General features: G+C 39.9%; 1 protein-coding gene across 2 annotated transcripts in view; it reads left to right on the top strand.

Moving 5' to 3' along the window:
• Positions 1-19,089, top strand: part of RGS7 (regulator of G protein signaling 7) — a 1,943,194-nt gene that overhangs the window by 1,769,162 nt on the left and 154,943 nt on the right. The gene's annotated exons all lie outside the window — the stretch shown is intronic.

The following is a 19,089-nucleotide window of genomic DNA, read 5'->3' as shown; positions in this document are numbered from 1 at the left end:
GTTATGAAAATTAATGCAGGAGGCCTTAACCACTTGACTTTGTATTATATTGGCCAGATTAGATGAAATAATAAAAAAGTCAATCTCACTCCCCTTAGAGGACTCTGTATAGGTGGGAAGGGGTGAGATGCCTAACATACATTTTTTAACGAAAACCCCATTCTTTGTTATCATATGCCTATTTATATAGTCTCCAATTGGAGAGTGCTGAAAGTGTGGGCAGTCACCACCATTCTTATCTTTCGCTCCACAACACCTGTGATTATTGGCACCGCAGAGCTTGATGTTGAAATCAACTGCCGAGATTATAAGTGTCTCCCTGTTGTGTCTATCCATAAAGAAGTCTACGGCAGTCTCCAGTTCCTCTAATACCTTTGTTACACTTGCTTCAAAGACATTATTGTACAAATTTATGAAAATCAAATCAAAAGAGTGGGGGTTCTGAGTGAGAATAAATTGGAAGTGCGAGGCGTGCCTAATAATGTTTGGAGAAATGCCCACGTGGACAACTGAAATTAGAGTGGCTTGCCCCCCCTTGGCCCAACCTGAGCTAGATAGCATGGCACTTCTACACAGGAAGTGATAACCATCCACACTAATGCCCACCCATGACCATGTTTCCTGTAAAGAAATAATAAAAACTTCTCTTAATTCCGAATGCCAGTCTGGGTTTGTCAGCTTATTCTAGATGCCTGCTACATTCCATGATGTTAGCTGAAGTCCCACTCGTTGTACTCCAGGGCTACCTTGACTGGATGAAGTGGGTGCATAGTCCCTGCATGTCTCAATTGTGCCCACCCAACCCCTGGATGCCAGAACAACCTGCCCTGATATTTCCTGGTTGCTTTCTTACTCCAGAATATTGGTAAGTCAGTCAAGATCCTCAAGGGTGGCAAGTGGCTCAAAAGAATTCCTGACTTCAATACAAAATTCTTCATCTGCACCCATTTGCAGGTGACAACTCCCTTGGCTCGTTATAGAGAAAAGGGACTATTGGAGAAAAAAGTATCCAAGAGGAAGAACTTGGATGGGACCTTAGCCTCAACCATGGAAGTAGAAGAAATGCAGTAGGGACTCTACCAAACGAGGTGACCTAAATGTAATGATGGGGCAGTCCCCGGTGATTCCTTCTTTACGGAACCAATCTAGGGTGTTCTGTTAATCATTAATATCTCTCTCATGGAAGCAAGCTATGGTGCGAGCAGTCCTGAAAAAGCCCAACCTAGACCCCAATAACTATAATAACTACCGCCCCATCTCCCTTCTGCCTTGGGTGAGCAAGATCCTGGAGAGACACATCAACCTCCATCTCACAAGATTTCTCGAATCGAACCATCTACTCGATGCCTCACAGACAGGGTTCCGCCCCAAACATGGGATGGAAACAGCTCTGCTGGGCGTGACAGAAGAAACCAGGCGGATCCTGGATCGAGGGGGGTCAGTGGCAGTCATCCTCCTCGATCTGAGCGCCGCGTTTGACACAGTATGTCACAAAACTTTGCTGTGCCGACTGCTTGATCTAGGAGTCTCAGGAGATGCTCTGGCCTGGCTCGGATCCTTCTTGAGCGAGAGGACCTTCCAAGTTTTTGACGGAGATGCCGTCTCAACAAGCAAACCGTTGGACTGCGGGGTACCGCAAGGCTCATCACTAAGCCCCATGCTGCTCAATGTGTACATGAGGCCGCTGGCCGAGATCGTCCGTCCATATGGCATTAATATCGTTACATATGTGGACGACACATGCTAGTGGTCTCCCTCGCACAGAACAGTGAGCCAGTACAGGTCAATCTAACGACTTGTATGGAAGAGGTTAGGAGATGGATGACGGCATCCTCCCTTAAACTCAACGGCGATAAAACGGAGCTCATGGTGCTCGGCCCTCCAGCTTTGTCCACCATTGACGGCCTATGGCCCATCACCTTAGGCTTACCCCCAATTCCGAAAGACAATATCAAAAGCTTAGGGGTTTGGTTGGACAAATCCCTAACCCTCAACACCCAAGCTACAAAAACATCTGCAAACTGTTTCGGGATCATTAGAATGCTAAGAAAAAGCCTGCCACTTCTGCCCTTTGAAGCCAAACAAATTGTCATTCAAGGCCTTATCCAATCCCGACTTGATTTTAACAATGCCCTTTTCTTAGGGGCGCCGGAATACGTGCTGCAAAAACTCCAGCGGATCCAGAACTGCGCTGTACGCACGTTGCTGCAGATTCCACGCAGAGTATCAGCGGTGCCCGAGCTGAGGACCCTACACTGGCTCCCTGTCAGGGAGAGAGTAAAATTCAAAGCCATGTGTATTTCCCACCAAGCCTTCTGGAGAACTGGCCCCAAAATTAACCACTCCCTGCTTTCCCCCTACTGTCCCGGTAAACAACTCCGATCCACCCACGCATTCCTTGTGGTAGCCCCCCGGATCAAGAGGTCAAGAGCAGGAGGAAGGTCCTTCACGCTCAACGCCACCAGGCTGTGGAACTCCCTCCCCCTACACCTCAGATCGAACCCTAATCTGTCATCCTTTCGTAAGGAGCTTAAAACATTCCTCTTTAGCAACTAACTAACCCCTAGCTGCTCTCCTCAAGGCACTATCCTTTCTATTAGCGCTTGGATGCCTAAGGGCAGCAGTCGCGCTTAATAGAACCCCTTTTCATTTCCCTTTTCATTTCATAAGGTGAATATTCTGGAGGAAGTTAGGGGAAATTGTAAGGTGGACCATGCCTTAGGGACTCTATGTTACCTTTGATGGATTCTTTCACCTTTTCTACCCCTAATAGATAAACATGTTCCCTGACCTCACCACCCGCCACTTTGTTCTTATGCTTAGCTCCCACTCTTTGCTCCCTTTGGTCACACTGCTCTCTGCCAGACTGGGAGACAGCACCTGAACCATGTGTGCTAATTGGTAAGGTGCTAGCTTGTGAGTTATGGCTCTGTGGGGGGATAGAGTCAAGGGCTGTCTTCTTGGACTGGTTCCTTTCTAAGGTACAGTTCAGTTGTGTTATCTCCCTCTCAATGATTTCTAGCCGGGCATAAAACGGGTTAAGCAAGCCTGATATAGCTAATACAACATGGATACACACATCTTCCACCAAGGCCTCTGACACAAGACCCACAGCCCCAGGCCCAACCCCTGTTCTCCCTTCCCTAATTCCTGACACATTCAGCATCCCTAATGCATTGGCCACCTAAGAATTTCCCCAAACACCCTCCAGAATGCTCACCATATGTCCGAGTGGGTCATTGGGCCAGGACACTGTCTTTTTGGTTTGGAACCTCCTTCAGTCATCTTTCTGTTGCCCACCTGCCCTCTTGTCAGAACTCTGTTAGCCATATCATGTTTGTAATTTTCTCTTCCCTCCAAGGCCCCCTTGACACGATCTCCAGAGCCCTTGGCATTATCGGTATTTCCTGTAGAAACTACATAATAGCCCAGAGTAAGAGAATTTGAGCCGACTTCCTCTCTCCCCTCTGACGAGCGAATAATAAGATCAGCAGTCAGTTGAGGGAGGCTGTATCATGAGCTGCACCCCTGTGGGTGAGAAGAGAGACAGCCAAGTCTATCTCCTGACAACAATACCCCACTGTCCACTGTAGGAAACCATCCTGTATTGTTCATTGCGGTGGTAGACGGGCTTAAGCATTTGTTCTACGTTTCATCCATCGCAACTCTATGTTAAGTAGTCAGCACCTTTCCCCTTGCAAGACCTACAATGATATGTATCTTAAATGTCAAAAAGTGGACATTGAGGACCTTAGTGAGGATATTACAGGGGTGGCCTCTTCCAGTCGTAGTTGGGCACAGGGTCAAAAAAATGCTGAACTTGGAAACACTGTGGCCCCATCAGATGCAGTTTGTAGCAGGGCTCCTCCATCAACTCCTCCCCTGTCCTGATAACTTCTGGGATAATTGATCAAAATCTGGCCACCACTTATTGACCACTTACCTCCTGCCTTGGTCGTTGCTTACGGCCGCAGCCTCCACCCACAAGCTTAAACAAGTAGGACTCATAGGGCAGGGATGCACATAAGACACTCTGCAGACACTCCTTGAACTGCGCACTTGTCGATCCAGATAGGCCTGATAATCCTCCCCTGGCTTAAACTCTTCATAACCCCTGAGAAATATCAGTAGCAGCCACCCATTAGATCCGTAGACAACTCCTGCAACCACTCATTCTCTTTCTATCTACCTCCATTTAAAGGCCCAAAATGCCTGAGCGGCGGGGTACCCAGGGGGCCAATACCTTACTCAAGCACCCCAAGAACACACAGCCTGATCTGACTAATCACCAGTTCCCACTGACCGCCCTGCTGCACATTCAAAACTGGCCCACCTCCCCGGTAGAGATTAGTGCAGTGACGGTGGCAACAATGTTGTAGCAAATGTGGGTGGTGCTCAAAAACCAGTCAAAGGTCAAGGGGTCCAAGAGGCCTGGCACCCGTCAGAAGGACTATATCTAAGGCCCCAGATGAAGCAGCACCGGTTCCGGCCCTAATACCATGACACCTCCTGCCTAGCTCTGGCCATGTCTCCAGCGTGGCAATCGGCTGATTGACCTAGCTTGTGGGTGGGCACCAGCACAGCAGCCAAGGTATGGGCTGCCACTCAACTGCAGTGTTGGATGCTGTGTCGAATACAAATTGTCTAGGTACATATTCTAAATAATAAATGCCTTTCAGCCTTTCTAAAAGTGTATCATATTTTTTTATCACCTACTAAACTGGGTATGTGGCTCACTTACTGAGTAACCTTAGTCTGATATTTTCTCTGTGTAGTGACAGTTTTACACCGCATGAGGTCTTAATATAACTACTTTGTGTCACAACCTTAAATACATCTCACTCAGTGGCTACGCTGCCAGCTGTATTTTAATTTTTGCAGAAATAATTGTCAGTATGCTCAACAATTGCTCAAAATGGTGTATCATGCAGTGTTTCCGCTTTCGGGTTCCATGTCGGGATTGCTTGGAGAGTTCTACTCCTGGTCATTGACAATAAGAGCAGTTTATGGTCTGATGACGCTTGACTTAGAAAAGGCCTATCTTTTCACCCCCTAGAGATATCTAATCTAGTGGGAAACCTTAGGTACTGGGGAATAAAATGAATACTCACAGATGCATGTTACGCCGAATATCCAGCAGTTGCCACTGTAGTACCCATCTCCTAAACTTAGGAGCAGTTATAGCAAGCTGTGAGCCCTGTAAACACTGTAATGGTGGGTGAGAGGAGGCTGTGACCTATCCATTTTAAAGTCCAGTAAAATATAATAATCTCCAACCTATAAACTAGGTATGGCTATGTATCTCAAAAGGATTGTGTCAAGGCTGTCTAGAAATTGTATCTTATTCAAATGGTGAGCATAGATATTAGCCAGTGTGAGGGTTGCCCATAAATGTCCCTTTGAATATCGTGTGTCTCCCTTCTTCGTCTGTGTGTGTGTAATTCATGACAAAGCGAATACGCGGTGCAATCTAAACTATGTGTGCTCTTTTATCAACTTCCCTCACAACATTTTACCCAGTTTGCACATGCCATGTGCAATCCATTTAGTTCCTTTAAACAGGTGATACCTATCTTCTTGCATCTGAATAAAGTGTGGACTCTGTAACATTTAATGGGAGTACATATGCCCCTTATGTTCAATGTATTGCAATTATAATTACTATGCATAAGTGTTGATGTATAAATGTTTACTCCAGACAGGGATAGAGTCTAGGTTATCTAGATACATGTCAACCATTAACCTCTTTATAACTAAAGATCATAAATGGCTTTCATAATAATCCAAGTAAATGATATATGTTCCAATCTGTCACGATGCATATGATTTGGTAATAAAACTAACATATGTGGGATTAACAAAATTTACCAACCCAGCCATGATATCACAACCCACTCTGCCAAATGTAACTGTGAAATTGAATGTGAACTTGTGATGTATCCATCTAGAACAGTAAGGTAAGTAAAGCAGGAGGGTGGTTATAATCATGATAACCATGCCCAGATTTACCACAGATCACAGGTTTGGTTTCTATCTCTATAATTGAACATGCGTGTGACTATGGCTCTCGGAGGGGCCCAAAGAGGTGTCGCACGGCTAGAGACCCTATGGATGTCACCCAGTGAAAGGAGCTTAGTAGGATTTGCATTGTATATGCTTCTAATGAGCCAGAAAAAGTTCAAGGCATGGACCATCATCCCTCTCTGGAAGGCCTATTACGTGAACATTAATATGCTGCAAGCGACCTTCATCGTCTTCAGCTTAGGCCTCGAGCAACTAGATCTCTTTCTGCTTCTTTGTCACTGTTTTTGTAGGTCTGCCAGAGTCAGTTACATTTCCATTAAAGTTTCATTTTTCACCACCTTTTCTTTCAGCTTTTTTATGGTCCACACTTAGTAGGCTCATTTCAAGGTTCATTGTGACTATTTTTGTCTCTAGAGTACTTTACCTGTAGACGTTTGCAGAATGTTGTGAGTAGTGCTTATACATCAAACAGACAGTTATTCACTCAAACTGAAGACAATGTTGCAGGTCTACCATGTGAGAATACGGCGATCAGTAGTGTCCTAGTTAATATTCCCTCCAAACTTAGCCCACATTCCTGAGTCATTCTTGTCCGCATTTAATTCCACTTTCAATTACTGTGTCCACACTCAATGACTGTGCATCATCACACATCTACATAGCACCACGTAGGTGTATCCTATTTGCCTTTTCAGATCACATCACAGCTTCAGAAAGCAAATTGTCAGAAACAGGTCATAGGATCTTGTTGTTCCATGGACAGCAATTAAATACAGTAACACAGAGGGGAAGCGCCCATATGCAGGGCCGGCTTTAGTGCGGTGCGACCAGTGCAGCCGCACCTAGTGCTGAGCTCGGGGATACTATGTTTATAAATAACCTATAGTTTTTCAAGCACTGAAGACTTCCCTGTGTGTTCAGCAGTTTTCAAGCAGCAATACAAATGTCAAGATAACTCTGGTGATTAGTGTTCCAGCTGGAAAGAGGTTTGAGTTTTATCAAGTGGTAGTTTTGACTCATCATAAAAAAGCACAGAGGGTTAATATGCCTGTTACGAAGAATGTCTACCATGCAGATCACACTGCTGTATTTTATGTGGATAGCTCAGTGGGTTACTGGTTGTGTCGCAGAGATCTTTTGCATACTTGCAGTTCATAAGTTACCATCCTAATAAAGCACAGGCAGCTAAGAACTGTCATCAAATAGCTGTATGAAAACTGAGAGGCATAGGTTAGAACATTCAACATAGTTTTTCATTAACCTAATGTTCCTAAAAAGAGTTCATTTGGGGACTGTTAGAAATGGGGGTCTCTAGTTGGCAGACGTAGCTACCTTTGTCCAAATTAGGACCCTTCCTTCTAGTCAGGGTATGGGGATACACACTTTAGATAACCCCTGTTCACCCCCTGGGTAGCTTGGCACGAGCAGACAGACTTATCCCAAAGGCAATGTGTATTTGTACTCAAAACACACAGTAATACAGTGATAACACCACAAATGGATACCACACCAATTTAGAAAAATAAAGTATCTTTATCTAAACTTAACAACACTAAAACAACAAAAATTCCAAACATACATGTAATAAGAATATGACTTTAGAGAGGTTTCAAACAACTGGATCCATAGAAACCTATTGAGGCGTGATTTCTCAAAATGTACCTGTAGATGCGTAAAAATTCACACGGCCAAACAACTGCAGAGATGGGAAGCATCAAGAAACAAAGAGATATGTCAGTTCCTGAGACCATGGGGAGGCAATGTGACAGTTCTGCTGCATGCAGGAGAAGTGATGTGTCGGATCCGGTCTGTAGGGTGAAGTGATCCGTTGACTCCACAACGTTTCTGGTCTGCGGGCGATGCGTCGGGAAAACTTACCGCACAGGTGCGATTCGTGGAAATCCTGGATGCATTGGCAATCGATGCTGGGGCGTTAAGCGGTGCTGCGTCAGTTTCTTCAGCCGTGATTCTTTGATGCATCGGCGTGGAGATTCTTCTCACACAGCGGTGCTGCGTCGGGAAAACAGCTGCAAGAAGAGTGATGCGTCGATTTCTCCAGTTCTTCTTTTCTTCCAGCTCCCAGTAGCAGGGACAACCACCAGAGGCCCATAACTGGAATAGGCACCTCCTGGCTGGTCAGAACTCTTAGCAACGGAGTTCAGGGGAGCTGGAGGGTGAAGTCTTTGTGTCCCTGAGACTTCAGAATAGGAGGCCAGCACGCACAGGCCCTTGGAGATCTTCTTCAAGCAGGTTCACCGCAAGTTCAAGTCTTTGTCCTTTCCTTGGCAGAAACAGCAACTGCAGGCCAACCCCACATAGCAGACAGCATAGAGCAGCACTCCTCCTCAAAGCTCTTCAGCTCTTCTCCTTGGCAAAGGTGCCTCTTGAGTACAGAAGTAATCTAAATCTCTGGGGGTTTTAGGTCTAATACCTATAGCCCAAAATGTCTTTGTTCTCTTTGTGCAAGGGTCTCTGAACCCAGTCCAAACCAGTTCTGTCCTCACTGATGCAGTATGACCACAGGGAGTGGAGGCAGCATTGTGCAAGGGAGATAGGTCCTATTCAGTTGCAAGGAAATCTCATCCCTTCACTCTAAATTCAGCCAAGGTCTATTTAGCCCAGGTCTGAGTCATCCAGGAAGGGCCAGACCCACCTCAAACCCCAGTGACTGTCTACAGTGACTGCACATCCCCAGCCCTGTCACTCCAAAACCAGACAGTCAATACACAAACAGGCAGAGGCACACAGAATGGTTAAACAAGAAAATGCCTACCTTCTAAAATCTGCATTTTCGAACACACAATTTAAAAACCATCTTTACTAAAAGATGTTTTATTACATTCTGAGTTCGGAGAGCCTAAACTTTATTTCTCTATCTTGTCCCTATGGGAAGTTATACTTGTAAGATGTTACAATGTGTTTCCCATTCCATCCTATCAGGGAGATAGCCTTTCAATAGTGAAATTGGCAGAATTTCACTATCAGGACATGTCACACACACACCAGTACAAGTCCTACGTTTCACATACACTGCACCCTGCTCCAGGGGATACCTTAGGCCTACCATAGGGGTGCCTTACATGTAAGAAAAGGGAAGTTTAGGGCATGGCAAGTGGGTGCACTTGCCAAGTTGACATGGCAGTTATCAAACTGTGCACAGACACTGCAGTGGCAGGTCCGATATACATTTTCAGGGCTTTTCATGTGGGTGGCACAATCAGTGCTGCAGGCCCACTAATAGCATTTGATTTAAAGGCCCCTGCACACTTCAGTGCAGTTTACTAGGGACTTGCCAGTAAAACAAATATGGCAATCACAGAGAACCAACTGTAACAACAAATTACACAGAGACCACTTGCACTTTGACACTGATTAGCAGTGGCAAAGTGCCCAAAGCATCAAAGCTAGCAAGAAACGAAATCCAGCACAGCATCAAAAATACAGGAGGTAGACGTAAAAGTCAGGGTAAACCATGCCAAAGATGCCAAGTCTAACAGGGACAAATACACTATTTTTAGTAAAGCCAACCCCAAGCACTGTGGTACGTTTTAAATACTGAGTTTGTGCTTCTCCAGACCAAACCCTCTTAAAATATACCTGCCAACCTGTATGGATGACATGTGACTCCTACACCTTGTAGTCCTCTTTAACCAAAGTAACATTTCCTTTGAATAAATTCATTGTCTCAGTATAATGTCTATATGAAGTAAAGTGCTCTGAAAACGATGCTGGTATGAGTAGTGCTCTAAAACAAATAAAATGCAGGTGAGAGGGGGCAATGAAGAGATGATGGGCACTGTTGAAAGGGTGGTAGTAAGAATCTGTGGAGAAGGATGTCATTGGGGGGTGAGTGCAAAAAAGATTGTCACACTGGGTGCCACCCAATGCTTAATTTGTGGTGGTGCTTTTCGGTGCTCGGCACCAGCACTTAATTGGTTTCCGGTGCTCAGCACCGGCACCTAAATGTCAACACCATACTTAGAACAGTCCACCACATGGTGGCGCTGCTCATCTAATTTAGAGATAAGCAGAACAACGGTAGTTTAGGACTACAATATACATTAAAATTGCTAATACCTGCCTCCCCAGCCATTCCTTTAGCTTTTGGGACATGGAATAATCGGAACCGTCGCATTTACATGAGAGAGAGATGGTTAGTAGTTGTTTTGGCAGTGATGACAAGGGTGATGGGTGGTGCAAGCTGCAGTGGCATTATTTCCTAGCTGACAGAAGAAGAGAACAGGAAAACTTGTGGAGCAGGCGGGGAACACACATGTTTCCTACCCCCAATTTCAAGTTTCACTCAAACAGGGCCACTCTACACCCCAGACCATGTTAGGACCAATCGCCAAGCAGTGATGACAGGGTATTATTGGGATGCACTCTGTTAGTCTTTCAGTGGGGGGTGTCCCCACCAGCCTAGTTTGCAACTCTAAAGTGGATCTCTATTCCATTTTGCCAGTTCATGCGCCGCTCTGCATTTGGACAGACCATGTGTGTGCCTTCTTGTATCTTCATCATGGGTCCCAGGGGTTGAAGAAATCGACTGCATTGCTTTGTCGGTTTAGGGTAATTCGCCTCGGCTAGGTCACCAGTGGGACTATGCAATCTGGGGTATTCTTGAGGGTCACTCACATGTCTATTAGGAAGGATACATGTGGAAATGGAGCATTAGGCCCAGGAGCATTGTGGCAACGCAGCTTACTCCATTTACGCATTGACCCCCAAATGTAAGTGCTCGTCCAATATACTTAGAACAGAAGCCATGGATGACTTTAATGGTAGCTACCACTGCCCCGGCTTTCCTTCTAATAGCCCTGGCATTATCCTTGATAACCTCATCTACGTTTTATTGAATACAGTGAGAAGAATACAAATTATACTTTCTCTAGTTTTTATTCCTTGGAGTTCCCCTAGCTCTGCAGTCGAGAAAAAGAGGTTGAGTGTAAGACAAGTGGCTAAATACCCCAAGGTAGATGAAGACTCTCAGCACTATCCGTTGAGAACAGATAATTTGGTGTACATTTCTGGCTGCTGTCAAAGCCCATATCACTGCAATGGGGAACCACCTTTACAACGCAACTTTTACAACGCTATGCTATTACAACGTATTTTTTACAACGCAAAAACTTTTACAACGCATGCTTTTACAACGCATGCTATTATATGGTAAGTACTTTTACAACGCATATACCTTTACAACGCATTATTTGAAAATGCCTTTACAACGCATGCATTTACAACGCATGCATTTACAACGCAAGATGTTATATGGTAAGTACTTTTACAACGCATATACTATTACAACGCATTTTTTAATGTTGGAATTTTAATTTAAATAAATATATAAAGTATAATTTTTTTTTTTTTTTAAATTGTAATTGATAAAAAGTGAGTAGTTTATCAAAATATTAATACTTGAGTATTTTGTCTAGTAGAAATGTTTTGTTGGATAGTTAAATTAATACTTGAGTATTTTAATATTAATACTTGATACTTAATACTTGAGTATTTTGTCTAGTAGAAATGTTTTGTTGGATAGTTAAATTAATACTTGAGTATTTCTCAAAATAGAATGAGTTTTTTTATATTTAATTTTATACATATTACAGTGAATAGTGAGTATTTTTAAAGTTAAATTAATAATTGAGAATTATTCTAAATAGAAAGAGTATTTAATATTTTATTTAAAATAAATAAGAGTGAGTAACTAAATTTTAATAATAGAGTATTTTTTAAATATTAAAGTGTATTTCTTAGATTAATTTAGTTCATTGGTTTTTTTAAATTAAGAAACAGCATATTTTAAAATTAATTTAATTAAAATTTGTGAGTACTTTCTAAAAATATTAATACTTAAAATAAATAAGAGTGAGTAACTAAATTTTAATAATAGAGTATTTTTTAAATATTAAAGTGTATTTCTTATTTTAATTTAGTTCATTGGTTTTTTTAAATTAAGAAACAGCATATTTTAAAATTAATTTAATTAAAATGTGTGAGTACTTTCTAAAAATATTAATACAAGAGTATTTTTCAAAAAGGTAAGTAATCAGATATATTAATACTAGAGTATTTATAAGTTCCAAAAATAAAGTAAATTTTATTATTGAAAAGGAAGAGTACTTTTGGATTATTTATTAAAAAAAATAGAGAAATTTATTAAAAAAATATAAAAATATAATAATAATTTAAATATTAAAAGAGTAAAAAGGAATGCATTTTAAAAACAATAATAGTTAAAAAAAAAAAAAAAAAATAACAATTACTTCCTTTTTTAAAAAAATTCCCACGCTTTTCCATTGAAGTCTATGAGCGTCTTTGTCCTTCATTTATTTTGGCAGCTTCAGAATATACAACCCGCGGAACAAGAAAAGAAGGCTTAGATAGTGAAGAAAGAGAAAGTTTTGAAGGGAAAAGACAATAGAGTCGAGGTAAGGAACATATATAGTAAATTTACATTTAAATAGTTACAATTTTGAAGTTTAAATAACTATTAAAAAAATAATAACAGCAAACAAATATTGTTTTCAAATTTTTTATTTATAGAAAAATCATGAAAAAATAAACCATATTTTTAATGATTTTTGCAATGTAAGTAACATTTTTTAAACAAAATATAAATATTTTATTAACATTTATAAACATTTATTTACAGATTAGTTAAATAAAGTAGTCCGTTATAAATTTAGATGCACGCGATGACGTAATGACGTGAGCGTCGACGTAATGCGCCATTTTGCAGAACATCGGAGGAGGAAGCAGCAGGAAGCTGATCTGCGGCCAGGTAGGAAATATTTTCATTTGTAATTGTAGAATAAACCTTTAAAAGGGATACATATATAGTGAGGAAAGAATAAGGGGAGGTTGCGGGAAAACTAATTGATTACTTAAATGTTTTTAAACATGTCCACATTAATGTCATTAATGTATGCCTATGTCGGGTCGCTAACAGTTATTTATTTAGTTTAAAAAAGTATGTAACTGTTAAAAAATTTAAAGTTACTGTTCAGAAAGTTGATTTGTTTATTGAGAAAGTAACAAAAGTAATGTCGATCTTCATTTTTAAGTGCAAAAAAGTTGCGTACTTTCACATTTGGGAAATTAACGATTGTTATAAAAATGATGATTAAGCTGCAAAGTGCATTTTGGAATATGGTTTGAATTGTAGAATTTACATATGTTTGAGTTTTTGTGATTTGATATGACGGTAATTAAATTGAAAATTTTCGGTAATTATATTAATGGAGTTCCGATGTAGAACAATTGATCAAATACTATGGGACAGTAAATTTGTAGACATTGGTAGTTTTTGCTTGAAATGAAGATTTGTTTGAAAAAAAAGGACCCGACTTGTTTGATTGAAAAATATTTTAGAAAAAAACATTGTATGCCAATTGTAATTTGAAAATTATTAAATTTTGAAGCAAAGCAGGAAAGTAAGTTATTACATTATTTTAAAAAGAAAGAATGTTAGAAAGATTTTCCAGGTAGTCTATAGCCACACACAACGAAAATTGTTGTAGAATTGCCAATAGTCTCTCAGACATTTCCCTTGTTTTGACTGTTACTCGTGGGTTTAGACTACCTGCGAGTGTTTGTGCTATTCTCATTTCTTGGAAACTTTGCTCCTTCTTCAAAGTTTCCAAAAATGAGTAGAAGTTAGGATGTGGTTTGCCAATTGTATGGTTGAAGGAGTTATGCCATCCCTCAATGGCATTGTTTGTTTTTGCTTCTCCCTCTAAACAACTCGTGTAGCAGTTCCACCACTCCACATGGAATCGTGGCTTCCTCCTGCGACCCGATCTGCTTAGGTGTCCAATCCATGTGTCCTCAAAATAATTTAGAATGGGTGCCAATTTTTCTTCGTTACTCGTATAATAAACAGATTCTATAATTGCAGTGTAGTACTCGTCCACACTATCGGGAGGAACAAAACAAAGTGCAGTTAATTTTTTTAGTTCAAATTGTAGTTTGCTATCCCGAGAATAATCTGCAACTAGGGATGTTTTCTGTAATTTACGCCAAAATGCCTGCGAAAAATGGAAAAAACATCCCTGAATTTGGGTATCCGTGTACGTTTTAGTGATCACATTGATCATGCTCAATTCAAAATCAATAATTATTTTTCGAGGACTTGAAGATGTTTTACTTTTAATCACTGATAAAAGTTCAGTGTATGTTGCAGAAGTCTTATCAGGTAGCAAACTATAAACTAAGGGAATTACACTATTGTTAATTTTAGCATGTATAGTGTAAATTTGAGTGAAAGGATGGGGTGTACTTTTAAACGTCCCATCCATCATCCAAATTTCACTACTTTCTAACTTAGCAAGGTTACGTGGGGTACTAAAAATTAAAATACGTTTCTGAGGGTTTTCGTTGTCATGCAGAAGGAAAGGTTCATCAGAAAAAGAAATAGAAAGATCATGAGGAATTCTAATGTCAGAGAAAGAATGTGGTGTAGATAATTGGATGTTACTTGCCTGCTTTTGTCTCTGAATAATTCTTCTCAAATTAGGTATTATAGGCATGTTACTAGCAACATGACTGGGGACATGCTGTGCAACCTCTCTTAAAATTGATCCTGTAGAATCATTGGAGGTGCTTGCAATAGCTTTCATCTCGTTTATTGTTTCTCTAATTTCTACATCCATTGCAGAGGCAGAGTGGTTATGTTCTGTGGTTTTCACAACCAAATTATCAACAGTAACCGCTCTGCCACTGCAATGGGTAGTGTAGTATTGCACACACCTCCAATGATTTCTAGTTAAACTTATTCTTTCCTTACTATATATGTATCCACCATGGTTTAATACATTTTTGCCCTTCCTGGATTTAATAAAGTTTGCAGCTCCCAGGCTAGACATTATCTGAAAAGAGGAGAGAAGACAAAAAAAATTAGCCTGAAAAAAATTATGAAATACCTAAAACATAACATTTACACCATCCATTACTTTCCCTACTGCTGCACCTTCCTGGAGTTAGAATAGTAAATTGCACACCTACATCATCCAACACTTTCCCTACTGATGCACCTTCCTGTAGTTAGAATAGTAAATTGCACCCCTACACCATCCAACACTTTCCCTACTGCTGCACCTTCCTGGAGTTAGAATAGTAAATTGCACCCCTACACCATCCAACACTTTCCCTACTGCTGCACCTTCCTGGAATTAGAATAGTAAATTGCACACCTACACCATCCAACACTTTCCCTACTGCTGCACCTTCCTGGAGTTAGAATAGTAAATTGCACCCCTACACCATCCAACACTTTCCCTACTGCAGCACCTTCCTGGAGTTAGAATAGTAAATTGCACCCCTACATCATCCAACACTTTCCCTACTGATGCACCTTCCTGGAGTTAGAATAGTAAATTGCACCCCTACACCATCCAAAACTTTCCCTACTGCTGCACCTTCCTGGAGTTAGAATAGTAAATTGCACCCCTACATCATCCAACACTTTCCCTACTGATGCACATTCCTGGAGTTAGAATAGTAATTGTTACCCCTACACCATCCAACACTTTCCCTACTGCTGCACCTTCCTGGAGTTAGAATAGTAAATTGCACCCCTACATCATCCAACACTTTCCCTACTGATGCACCTTCCTGGAGTTAGAATAGTAAATTGCACCCCTACACCATCCAACACTTTCCCTACTGCTGCACCTTCCTGGAGTTAGAATAGTAAATTGCACCCCTACACCATCCAACACTTTCCCTACTGATGCACCTTCCAGGAGTTAGAATAGTAAATTGCACACGTACATCATCCAACACTTTCCCTACTGCTGCACCTTCCTGGAGTTAGAATAGTAAATTGCACCCCTACACCATCCAACACTTTCCCTACTGCTGCACCTTCCTGGAGTTAGAATAGTAATTGTTACCCCTACACCATCCAACACTTTCCCTACTGCTGCACCTTCCTGGAGTTAGAATAGTAAATTGCACCCCTACACCATCCAACACTTTCCCTACTGATGCACCTTCCTGGAGTTAGAATAGTAAATTGCACCCCTACACCATCCAACACTTTCCCTACTGCTGCACCTTCCTGGAGTTAGAATAGTAAATTGCACCCCTACACCATCCAACACTTTCCCTACTGATGCACCTTCCAGGAGTTAGAATAGTAATTGTTACCCCTACACCATCCAACACTTTCCCTACTGCTGCACCTTCCTGGAGTTAGAATAGTAAATTGCACCCCTACACCATCCATCAGTTTCCCTACTGCTGCACCTTCCTGGAGTTAGAATAGTAATTGTTACCCCTACAGCATGGTACATTTTTACAACTGTTGCACCTTAGAATGTTGGATAAAAATACCTTTTTCTTTCGAATTTGCTTTTCTTGCTGACTCTTCTTAAGTGGGAATGGCGTGTAGGCTGGAGTAGACACTTATGTGGTGATTGAATTTCTAATGGGAAAATAAATGTCTGGAAAAGTGAAAAAAGAAAAGAATGAGAAAACTGAACGATGTTGAGAAATGCGAATTTACAATAATTTTTAAAAAATTGAATATTTGGTATAGGTTGTAGTAGATAACACTTTCCCTAATGCTACACCAACCTTTAGTCATGAAATAAAATTCTGAATTCTGCAAATGTTACCATAATTAAATTGGTTTTTTTTTCAACATTAGCAATGAGATGGCTAGTCTAATATATTGAAGGTTAAGAAACCATGCTGAAAATCAATACCTTGTTTTGTAGAAATTGCTTTTCTGGGTGAGGCTTCTGAAGATGATTTGGTCTGTTGGCTCAAGATTTAACGTATGTGATGGAAAGAATCTTTCTGCAACGAATCAAATTGTTGTCTTTTGAAAAAAATGAGGATAATAAAAAAATTAACGTTGGTTTGAAATGTAAAATCTGAGTAACTTTAAATTAATAATGACATACAATATAACTAATACTACATGACACTGTACAAACCAATGCACCTTCCTGTAGTTGAAATAGAGATATGTACCCCTACACCATAAAAAAATCTCCCTAATGTTGCACCTTCCTGGAGTAGGAATAGTATATTGTTACTCTAAACTATCCATCATTTTTCTAATTAGGTACTTTAGAGGAGTAATAATTGCAAAAGGAAGGATTAAAAATGTATAGAAAAAATAATACTGAAAAGGTAACATACCTTTTTCAGTTGTTGTTTCTTTTCGTGACTTTAAGGTAATGCTTGCAGCAGGATAAAGTTATTTTTTTGCTACAGATGTCCTCTGGAGAAAAAAAAATGTTTAATAAATTAATGTTCCTTAGCCAACGTTGGTTGGAAAAAAAATACAATTTTTAAACAATATGATATATGACAAATGAGTATGAGTAACCATTGGTGAAAGTAAACATATTACACATTTAATGCATTTTTCAAAAAAAAAAATGGTTACTCCGATACTATCACTCAATTACTGTAATGCTGTACATTCTAGGACTTTGAATAGTAATAGTTACCCTAGTAACATGAATCTCTTTTTCAGATGTAGTACCCAACTGAAGTCTTATTAGTAATTGTTACTCCTGCATCATGGTATATTTTCGTTTATGATGTAGTGAGATTGAGGTAAAAAAAAAAACACCTTTGCCATACATCAGTTTAGCTAATTTTTTAAAATATATTTTACAAGTAAAACAATTACAAATAAATTACATTTACCTTCACAATTGTATATATCAGTCGATAACGTGGTGGTGATGGTAAATTAGGTACACCAATTGTTGAATCTCAATATATTCCGAGTTTCTGTTTTTGGAAAATAAAATACTTGTTTTAAGTTGTTGTATATTTTTAGTGATAATAAATTAGAAACAGTACATTTTTAAAGTTATTATTTAGAATTTTATTTACATTTTTTTTGGGTTAAGAAAATATATTTTCCTCAAAACCAACGTTTAAAAATATTGTAATGACTTACTAGTAGTTGCTCTATTGTAATGCTTTTACGAATGAATTCCGTGCTCTCTCTGAGGAGGTCGCAGTGGAGGTGACAGAGGGTCAGCTTTTCACGTCTGGTCTCTCTGGTAGTTGATAATCAACTGAGTGCAAAATGGTGTCTTCCTGGTATTTATAAGTTTTACTCTGTGTCACTATTAATTTTTTTTAAAACTGCGTTCGTTGTGTTTTTTTAAATGCTTTGTTTTACTGTGGAAAATGATAATTTAAAAATGCTTTTACAAAAGTATTGTTTTCATTCATTTGCTCCGTTTTGGCATCCATTTTGGAACATGTCTTTTGGTATTGTTTACATAGAAACTGTGGTAGGACAAGTTTTACAAGTGAGATGGTTAAAATGGCGCCTATGTTTATGTGTCTTATGTTTTACTTTGTTTACTTATTTTCCGATCTAATCATGATAAAAATGTGTATGTACTGTTATTTTAATTTTCGTTATTTTTGTAAAACTTTGAAATGTGTGAAAACGGAATTTTATGGGGGATTTTGAGTATTAATTTTAATACTCGAGTATTAATTTTAATACTCGAGTATTAATTGGGTAATGCGTTTAGTAGATTTACGTTCAGTTTTTCTCCACATTTTAATACACTTCCCCACCCTAAAACCCCTAATTTCCCTGCATCCCGTGCCAGATTTTATTGTACTTTTAATTTAAAAAAAAAAAAAATCGCGTTGTAATGGTATGCGTTGTAATTGATTTCGTTGTAACAGCACTTTTCAGTATTTTAATAGGTTTTGCGTTGTAAGAGTATTCGTTGTAAAGTAATGCGTTGTAGTAGTACTTGCGTTGTAAAAAATGCGTTGTAAAGGTATGCGTTGTAATAGTATGCGTTGTAACGTCATACATCCCACTGCAATGATCTACTAAAAGTCCACCAAGGGAAGGAGCACGGCCAGTGGGGAAAAGTTTGTAACTGTGATTCTCATAAGGTGCATGGGCCCAGTAACATGTGCATTGAACCCTACTACAAGCAAGGAAGGAAGCAGCCTCTGACGAATATGGCCTTTAATCTTAAGTGTGAAGAATCAGTAATTAGCCCAACTCCCTCTTTTATTGACATCATTTAGAGTTGAAAACACTTCGGAAAGGTG

Source organism: Triturus cristatus, chromosome 6 (genome assembly GCF_964204655.1).
Source record: "Triturus cristatus chromosome 6, aTriCri1.1, whole genome shotgun sequence".
Taxonomy (NCBI): Eukaryota; Metazoa; Chordata; class Amphibia; order Caudata; family Salamandridae; genus Triturus; species Triturus cristatus.
This window is presented reverse-complemented; position numbering and strand designations above follow the sequence as displayed.